Genomic DNA, 10815 nt, shown 5'->3' on the forward strand with positions numbered 1-10815 from the left:
TGTAGCCAACCAAGAAAAGTTTGTTGGTGTTTTTAAATATATGGAAGTACCTAAGGAATTAATATTTTATTGGATGTTCTGGCACAGCCTACTCTATCAAGCCTACATTCAAGAAGTTGAACAACAAATAGAGCCCCTTTTACAAAGTTGCGGTTGGGAGTCGTGGTGCAGCAAATGCAATGCAAACAATAGGAATTGAATGGGTTGCATCGCATTTGCTGCATGGGAATCACTACCACAGCTTTGTAAAAGGGGCCTGTAGAGTCCATGCCTCATTGGGTCAGGAGTACCAGTGTTCCCGCTAAGCTGCGCTGGCGTGCGCTGGCGCACAAAATATTAGGTCGCAGCGCACAAGTTTCTCGTCACAGCGCAGGACCGGCAAGATTGACTCATTTGAACTTCTGCAAGATCAGCATCGGAAGCGTGCGCTGGGCCGGAGAGATCTTGGGGAGCCTCCGACAGTGGCTTTCTCCCCTCTCTGCAGCTCTCCTTTACTTCCCAGCGCAGCGATTCACGAAGGCAGCCTCGGGGCTTTTGCTGAGTCGCGGCTGCCTCTGATGATGCAACTTCCTCTTTCCTCAGAGGCGGCGCGACACAACAAAGGACCCGAGGCTGCCTTCGTGAATCGCTGCGCTGGGAAGTAAGAAGAGCTGCTGGGAGGGGAGAAAACCACTATCAGTCTGGGAAGCTGCTGGGCAGGGGAAAAAAGGGACAGCTGCTACTGGAAAGGGAGAAGGAGAGATGCTTCTGGGAGGGGAGGAGGGAAAGGAATCTGGGAAGCTGCTGGGCCAGGAAAAAAAAGGGACAGCTGCTACTGGAGAGGGAGAAGGAGAGATGCATCTGGGAGGGGAGGAGGGAAAGGAATCTGGGAAGCTGCTGGGCCAGGAAAAAAAAGGACAGCTGCTACTGGAGAGGGAGAAGAAGGAGAGATGCTTCTGGGAGGGGAGGAGGGAAAGGAATCTGGGAAGCTGCTGGGCCAGGAAAAAAAAGGGACAGCTGCTACTGGAGAGGGAGAAGGAGAAGGAGAGATGCATCTGGGAGGGGAGGAGGGAAAGGAATCTGGGAAGCTGCTGGGCCAGGAAAAAAAAGGACAGCTGCTACTGGAGAGGGAGAAGAAGGAGAGATGCTTCTGGGAGGGGAGGAGGGAAAGGAATCTGGGAAGCTGCTGGGCTAGGAAAAAAAGGGACAGCTGCTACTGGAGAGGGAGAAGGAGACGGAGAGATGCTTCTGGGAGGGGAGGAGGGAAAGGAATCTGGGAAGCTGCTGGGCAAGGAAAAAAAAGGGACAGCTGCTACTGGAGAGGGAGACGGAGAGATGCTGCTGGGAGGGGAGGAAGGGAAGAGAGTTACTGCTGGACAGGAGGCTGGGAGAAAGAAAGAAAGGGGGCAGGCAGGGAAACAGAAGGAAAGAAGAGAAACAGAAAAAAAGAAAGAAAGGTCAGGGAGAGAGGAAGAAAAAGTTGGGGGAGGGAATGAGGTGTGGAGGAGAGAAAGCATACAGGCTGATAGAAGGGAAGAAAGATTGGATGCACAGTCAGAAGAAGAAAGTGCAACCAGAAATCACCAGACAAGGTAGGAAAAATGATTTTATTTTAAATTTAGCAAAGTGGAGGCAGTATTACCACAGTTTTCAAAGGAATTTGCCCAAATAACTTAATAGTTAACTGGGTAAATTCCCAGAGATGAAAACTTCCCTTCACTTACTATGCACAGTTCTGAATTTATATCTGCTGTCTATATTTTACAATATGGTCAGCTTTTATTAAACCGCAATAGTGGTTTTTAGCGCAGGGAGCCTATGAGCGTCAAGAGCAGTGCTGGGCATTCAGCGCAGCTCCCTGCGCTAAAAACTGCTATTGTGGTTTAATAAAAAGGATGGAGGGTATATTTGTCTATTTTTGTATGCTATAAAAACCAAATACAGAGAGAGACTGAGAGCTGTTGACGAAGAGCTACGTGTGTGTCTTTCTTCGATTCCAGCCAGAATATCAGCTTTGTGTTCAGCCAAACAGGCCCAGGTTTCGCACTGAATAAAGTATTTTATAATTTTTATAATTTTTATTTCATAATAAAGTAATTATAAAATACTTTCTTTGTGTTTATTTGATTCCTATTCAAGAGAATTACTTTATATATAGTCAATATAGGCAGAGAGTTAAATTTTTTAACATTTTCTAATGGTGGTGTGCCTCGTGATTTTTTTCATGAAACAAGTGTGCCTTTGCCCAAAAAAGGTTGAAAAACACTGGTCTAGAAATTGAAAGCATCAAACGTATTGTCTTCTGGACTGTTTTTAATTTACAGTTTACACATATGGATGTAACAGACATAACTACATTTGTTGTAAAACATTTATTAAGATATCATTTCATCCCTACAATTTCTGTGTTCTTAAAAATATTATTTAACGTTATTTAATTTAGCGTGTAGGCCTAAAATTCCTTTGAATACCTCGTCCTCATGTATCAGCAACTTTGACAACATATTTATTTGGCTCATAACTTGCTGGCGCCCGATATTTTTAGCTCACAGTGAAAAAAGTTTGCTCACAACTTAGAGGGAACACTGGTCAGGACAGCATACAATTGACACATTTTTCCATCATAATGAAATCAGCTTTAAGCAGATACCACAGCTCATGTTATCAACTTACTTTTCCTCTGGGGAGAGATGGAAGGTTGTATCAAAATAGCATACCAAGTGTGAAAATAGCAGCACACCAGTTTAGTGATATAATAATAATAACAGTTTATATACCGCAATACCGTTAAGTTCTATGCGGTTTACAAAAGATTATTGGAGTACCAGTTGAGTTGACGTACAAGTTGAATTAACTTAAGGGATGTGGGGAACAATGGGGAGAAAGGGCAAGGGAGGGGAAAGAGGGAAGTGGGTTAACTGTCTAGGTATTTCAGGAATAGGTGGGTTTTGAGGCGTTTCCTGAATACCTCATAAGTGGTGGGCAATAGGAGTTGTTCTAGGTCTTTACCCCATAGAGCAGCCTGATGTGAGAGAAGATGCTCATGGTGTTTTTTTTAGTTTGCATCCTCTAACCGGGGGAGAAACGAAGTGCGAGTGGGAACTTCTCTTGTGTTTGTTGGCTGAGAAGGAGAATAGGTCAGTGATGTATTTAGGGGTTAGACCGTAGAAAACTTTAAAACAGAGGCAGGCGAACTTAAACTTTACACGAGCTTCCATCGGCAACCAGTGTAGCTGTTTGAAGTATGGCGTCACGTGATCGAACGTCTTTAGACCGAAGATTAGTCTGACCGCAGTGTTTTGCATTAGTTGTAATCGTCGCATATTATTTGGGGGGATTGCTAAGTAGACGATGTTAATACGAGGGATTGTACCAAGATTCTGAAGGCAGAGTTATCAAAGTATGCTTTAATGGATTTAAGTTTCCAGAGGGTGAAAAAACTCTTTTTGATTAGGGAGTCCACCTGATCTTTCATGGTGAGGCATTGGTCCAGAGTTACACCCAGTATTTTAATGGTGGGCTGTATGGGGTAGTTATGTTTGTTGATGTCTAGTGGGGTTTTGGTGTCAAGAGGGTGCAGTGAAGCGATAAAGAATTTTGTCTTCTCAGTATTGAGCTTGAGTTTGAAGTCTGTCATCCAATGTTCCATCAAGTTTATGGCTTCTGATGCTTTTGAAATTGTTTCTGAGATGGAATTGGCAAATGGGATAATAATTGTGAAGTCATCAGCGTAACTGAATAATTTTATCCCCAGCTGGGTTAATTGAATGCTCAGTGAGGTCATGTAGATATTGAAAAGCAGAGGGGATAGTGGGGACCCTTGCGGAACGCCGGATGGGTTGCTCCAGGTGTTGGAGAGATCATTGTTGAAGCGAACCTGATAGGTTCGGGACGAAAGGAAACCATGAAACCAGTTTTTTTTCTTTCATAGTTTATATACTGCACTATCTACAGTACTAAGCGGTTTACAAGTTTACATAGATAATAAAACACTTAAAAATGTAACTACGACAATAAAATCAGTACATTATAAAAACATCTACATCTAAAAATCTGGTTGGAACAAGTGTGCCTTAAGTAATTTTTTAAATTATAGATAATTTTTTAAAGTACATAATATTTCTGGGAGAGCATTCCACAAACATGCACCTACATAAAAGATTCTTTGATCTGGAAACATCTAATCTGCCTCAATGACAAAATATATAAATAGATATTAATTTGGGGACTGTCTGCACTATTAACCTGCACTATAATCCAACACTGTACTGTATAATATTTCAGGACAATATAACATTAAGGAAGAATTAGATTCTTATTTTTACAGAGCAAGTTTATTTACAAGATTATGCAGGCAATGCAATGATTTTAATTATTATTTTAGGAATCTTTACACACGGTAAATGTGCCACAAGATAAAATATTGTTAGTGAAGCAGAATGATTACTGTAATTAAGATGGATTAAAAGTAACTCGCTCTAATAAAGACCCAAAGATTTTCTTATTGTTGCTTCTGGTTAGAAGGGTGACTTGAGGGTATGATGTCCTTGCTGGAAGAAAGGTTCTTCAGTTGCATCATGATTGGGAGTAGAACATGGAATCTTAGATGCAGAAGAGATTCCAGCAAGATGTGCTGCAGGTCTATTGGCGATCCAAAGAGGATGGAGCTTAGGGGAATCTCCCCTGTTTAAGGGCTAAAGGAGCTGTGGTCAGATGGTACATTTAGCAGTCCAATCAAAATTCAGGCATAGCTCAAAATTGATTTCTTGCTAGGTCTGGTGATGTCATCTGGTTTGGCAAGTCACATGCTTCCTAGCTGGGCAGAACTCTAATGGGGTTAAAGAGAGTCATTGTCTGGGAGTTCCAGCGGCTTGTGATTGCTAGGTATTGTTCATGGAGAGGAGAGGTAACTAATACTTCTGAACCTTTTATTGTTATGCATATCTTGGAGACTGAAAGTCTGTTGCGATGGCTGATTTTGTTGTGCATTTCTTGGAATTCTGTTTTAGAGAATGTCATGGCAAAAAAAACAAACACCACAGCAACCTGCGGTGGTCTGTGGTTTAACCACTGCAATGGAAACACTAATGTCTGCTTTGTCACGGGAATGGTAACAAATCTAATCATTGCCTGCGGGAATGGAAAACATCTTTGTTCTTACAGTAGGAAACCTCCCCTATCCTTTACCGTTATTTACCGTGGCTTCATGGCTCCCCTCCCCAACTTTGGAAGAGGAGGGCTCCCAATTGGGTATTTACCGATCTCCTCCCCCAAGTTGCGATGTAAGCAAGAGGGGTCCAATCGCCACTGCCACACACATTTTTGAAAACTATTTAGTGTGGGTTGTAGTTGCTGTGGACTACAATGGTGATTAGGAGCAGTGAGCAGGATGGTTGTTGGAGATTTGGAGCCAGGTCACAGAGCCAGAGCCCAGATGAGCTGCCTGCCTGGGTCAGAAACAGAGGTGAGCAGAGCGGAATTAGTGTCGTCCAAGAGGGAAAGACCCAAAGGTAAGGCTTCCAATTGTAACCCATACCACAAGTTTTCTCCTTGCCTACTCCATGTGGCAAAAAAATGGCCATTTTCGGTTGATAGGGAAGGGCTGGCAAGGGAAGCCCAAAACAACTGAGTGTGCAGGGGACGCACCAAAGTCAGCAGCTTCCAGAAGTCCTGCCGGCTCAACTGATCAGGGATTCCCCTTCGATCAGCTCAGCCAGCCAGGCTAAGACTTCCCCCCACCTCGGCAGGACTCCCCCCCACCTCCTGCCACACTACACCCCCAACACCCTCCCCCCCACACACACAAACACATGAAATCAGCAGGAGGAATACCCACTCCCTCCTACCTTGACACCCCCCTACTTGAAATCGGCAAGAGGGATGCCCACTCCCTCCTGTCTAAATGATCCCACTGCCTGGATGAAACCCCAACGCCCTCCTCTTTGCACCCCAATTCCTTTCATGCCTCCTGCTCCTTCCCACCCCACACTCCCACTCTCTCTTCCCCCGTACCTCTAAATCTCTGCCTGTACGAGTGGCTTCTCCAGCATGCTCCTCACACCAACAATGGATTTCCCTCTGACATTACCTCTTGTCTTTGTGACCCTGAAGTGGTTCAGAGGGGAACCAGGAGCATGCAACATTGTTGGCAGAAGTTGCTCATTGTAGCGAAGATCTACAAATGTACGGGCTAGGGGAGGGATAGCGCGAGTGTGGCATGATGTGGCAGGGTGGGGCAGACACAGCACCTAGGGTGGTCCTCCCTCCCCCTTACTATGCTACTGGGTGAGACTTTCTTTCCTTGATAGGTTTAACTCATCTTCAATTTGCGACTCCCTATTGACCACAGGCATGAATCATTTCCATCCTTTGCTCTCCCTGGCTCAAGGCACAGTCCTGTTTTCTGGGATTGCTTCTCCATCCCCTTTTGCACTGAAGCACTTCCCCTGCTACTCACAGATTCCAGGCCAATGGCCACCCTCTGCTTGTAGAATCTGCATGAGATTATTTGCCTCTTGCTCACCCTGAGCTCTGGAAGACCAGCAAGTGCTGTGGCTGCCACTCAAATGCCATTGAAGCGAGTCCAGGCCTGAAAAAAAGTGTGGGACCGAGGATGGGTAATCTGCCCGTACAAGCACCTTAAATCAACAAACTCCCTTCCCCTAGCCCCCAGGTCTGGGCTCCAGTTCTGCCCTGGTTTGCCAGATTCCCCTTCAGCAGCACTCATCCATTGCTCTTTTGTTTCTCTGTTTTCCGATTTGGAGAAAAAGTTCAGATGGGACTAAAAAAAAAAATGCACGCCGCTTATTCCCTGGGTGCACAGAACATACAGCAAAGAACATCAAAGTCCAGCAGCTCCAAGTAGAGAAATCCTCTTAAAAATATTTATGTGAATTTGCTGAGAATTTAATAAAAAATTCATGCAGCCCAAGACCATGACTGAACTGTATTTTTTAAAGAGAATTAAGCTTTCAGCACTATTGACCCAAACAAACATTGCAACATAGAGCTGTATTGTTTATTCTATTTTTTCTTGAAGAGAATCTTTGAAATGGTACCTCTTTTTTCAATAAATTCCACTGATGCAGCAATAATGCGAAACAGGGCCTGTATGGGAATTCTATGTTTTTCTCCCGTCCGTTGCAATCATAATAGCATTGGGAGATTAGTCTCAGAAACTGCAGAGATTTTTTCAACACCAGAGGACACAGTGTTTCGAATAAGATGTGCTGGTTTCCTATTTTTATAAGAAAATTTACAGATATTAGTTTTTGATATACTGATTATTTAAATTTAAATGGAGTTTTTCTGGACCGAGGATGTATTTTTCTGTGGCAACTGTACAAGTGCCATAGAGTTTTCCAAGTGATAACAATCCCTGGGAAACACTGAGGTCTATTCTCCATATTAATTTTGAAGCCCTGTCTACAGAATCTCTGGTCTTGACTTATTATATGAATATCTTTTTGGTGGTTATATAATTATTCTAGATAAGATCTTGAGACAGAAGAACCATGGAGGAAGGCCATTTAGGTCATGATGATCTGGGACAATCCTGCACAACTATGAAGGTGGTCAGAGGGCAGGTCTGCTGAGACTCCCCTTTAATGAGCCTATCAGAGAATGGGTTGTGTATGCTTAAGCTGGCCTTTGCATCATAGGACTAATTCCCATGACTTAATCCTCATCAAGCTGGACCAATCATGAACTGCCAAGCTCCATTACTTCTATGTTAGTCTGTCACCAGCAAAAGATAGGACTTACCATTAATGCAGGGATCTCAAAGTCCTTCCTTGAGGGCCGCAATCCAGTCGGGTTTTCAGGATTTCCCCAATGAATATGCATTGAAAGTAGTGGATGCACATAGATCTCATGCATATTCATTGGAGAAATCCTGAAAACCTGACTGGATTGCGGCCCTCAAGGAGGGACTTTGAGAGTGAGACCCCTGCATTAATGGCTATGGAGACAAATCCTAGCTATGGATTTCCTGGACATGAGAGGTGAGAAGGAGATGGAGAATGTGAGAGAAAACTGGGGCTTCCAGCCCTGTAGGGGGACTGGAAAGATGTGCCATGAAGAGGAATTCCTTGCCGGGAGGGGGGGGGGGGGTGAAACGACAAACTCTTCCTGGGCAGAGGTGAGAAATGCTGCTAAGTAGTTGTTCGCGCTGGCGAAGATTTTTAAAGAGGTACAGGGGAAGGGAAGGGAGGGCACGAGCATGGCGTTGGGGGAGGGCAGAGAGATGACGGCACCCCCACTAAGACAGCACCCATGGCACCACTGCACTATACTACACTACACAACTGCACTACACCACACTGACTGCCTACAATGAATGAAAGCACACAAAAAGAACAATGCCCGGCAGATATTAAACTTCATCAGTCAGTCCACCAGATGGCATCAGCACACTTCGTGCAGTAGATTTCAGCCTGGAGCTTTTTAATAACTATTAGTAAAGACAGGCAACTATAGTCACAAAGTTAGGATGCAATGCTGCATGACTTTCATGACCATTGGAAGAGGGACTCAGATTTAGACCCCATTACTGCTTGAGCTCTGCACATACCCCCCCCCCCCCCGCCCTTTTACTAAACCACGATATCGGTTATTAGTGCAGATATCACGCTGAATGTTCCGCGCTGCTCCCGACGCTCATAGGAATTCTATGAGCTTAGAAGTGCAATGTAGAGACAAAAGATGTACATTCTCAGAACTGACATATTTCAATTACTAAACTAAAATATAAAACAATTTATCTTACCTTTCTTGTCTGGTGATATTCTATCTAATCTCATTCTCTGACTGGTGCTGCTTCCCTGTGCTTGCAGCACAGTTCTATGCTGTCGACTATTTCCATTGCCTCCTCTCTATTCACTATGGGGCTCATAATCAAAACAAAAATACGTCTAAAAACCCACCCAAGATGGCACTTGGGCCTGTCCTAAAAGATAGACCCAAGTGCCGATAATTGAAAAGGGATTTTAGACATATCCAGAGACTTTTTAGGCCTCTGAATCCCACTGTGCGCCCAGAGTTGAAAGGGGCACTTTTGAAGGAGTGGTGAGGGCAGGATGTGGGCTGACCTACACTTAGTCGTACTGTAGGGATAATAGAAAGTTTTACGAGGCTGGATGGAACTTATATGTTGTGACTTAGACCAGTGTTTTTCAACCTTTTTTGGGCAAAGGCACACTTGTTTCATGAAAAAAATCACGAGGCACACCACCATTAGAAAATGTTAAAAAATTTAACTCTGTGCCTATATTGACTATATATAAAGTAATTCTCTTGAATAGGAATCAAATAAACACAAAGAAAGTATTTTATAATTACTTTATTATGAAATATTAAGTAAACAGAATAGTGAAAAATTATAAAATACTTTATTCAGTGTGAAACCTGGGCCTGTTTGGCTGAACACAAAGCTGATATTCTGGCTGGAATCGAAGAAAGACACACACGTAGCTCTTCGTCAACAGCTCTCAGTCTCTCTCTGTATTTGGTTTTTATAGCATACAAAAATAGACAAATATACCCTCCATCCTTTTTATTAAACCACAATAGCAGTTTTTAGCGCAGGGAGCTGCGCTGAATGCCCAGCACTGCTCTTGACGCTCATAGGCTCCCTGCGCTAAAAACCACTATTACGGTTTAGTAAAAGGTGACCATATTGTAAAATATAGACAGCAGATATAAATTCAGAACTGTGCATAGTAAGTGAAGGGAAGTTTTCATCTCTGGGAATTTACCCAGTTAACTATTAAGTTATTTGGGCAAATTCCTTTGAAAACTGTGGTAATACTGCCTCCACTTTGCTAAATTTAAAATAAAATCATTTTTCCTACCTTGTCTGGTGATTTCTGGTTGCACTTTCTTCTTCTGACTGTGCATCCAATCTTTCTTCCCTTCTATCAGCCTGTATGCTTTCTCTCCTCCACACCTCATTCCCTCCCCCAATTTTTTCTTCCTCTCTCCCTGACCTTTCTTTCTTTTTTTCTGTTTCTCTTCTTTCCTTCTGTTTCCCTGCCTGCCCCCTTTCTTTCTTTCTCCCTGCCGTTCCCCAAGCCACTGCCACTGCTGCTGCCATCGGGGAACAGGACCCACCAATGGATAACAGGCCCCAAAGCCGACGCCGACGCATGCTCTCCCTGACATCAATTCTGCAATCGGAGAGGAAGTTCCGCCCAGCCAGGCAGCGATTGGCTGGCCCGAACTTCCTCTCCGACTGCAGAACTGACGTCGGGGAAAAGAAGACTTATCGGCTCGATAGATTAGATCGCCAAGACAAAGTGAGTCCTGGGTGATCGACTCACTTTGCCTTGGCGAGCTACTGGCGCCCCTGCCTCGGGCCCCCTGTCAGCTCTGGGCCCCTGAATGCAGGACTGGTAGTACTGCCCTGATGGCGGCCCTGCGGCACACCAAGCAACATCTGTGTGCCGCGGAACAGCGGTTGAAAAACAATGACTTAAACGATGTAAAACCAGGTCTAAGGGCCAGATTCTGTATAGGACACCCATCTCAGAAGCCGCCTAAGCAGTTTTTGAGATTCACACATGGGCGTCCTATGTAGAATTGCCTAACACCACAATTCTCTAAATGGCGTCTATGTCATAAGTGCTGGTTAGAGAATCGGGCTGCCGCTGAGCTAATCGTGGCAAGGGAATCTGCCTGCTGGGAGCATCCGTGGCAGGAAACGTGTTCCCCCCATGAAAACTACTGGCAGAAGAGATGCCATGTCCCTCCTGCTGTAACCCCCGAAGCCACTCCCCCCCCCCAAATGTTCATGGCAGGAGGAGTGCCCAATTCCTCCTACTACCACCTCGCCGAGAC

Source organism: Geotrypetes seraphini, chromosome 2 (assembly GCF_902459505.1).
Source record: "Geotrypetes seraphini chromosome 2, aGeoSer1.1, whole genome shotgun sequence".
Lineage (NCBI taxonomy): Eukaryota > Metazoa > Chordata > Amphibia > Gymnophiona > Dermophiidae > Geotrypetes > Geotrypetes seraphini.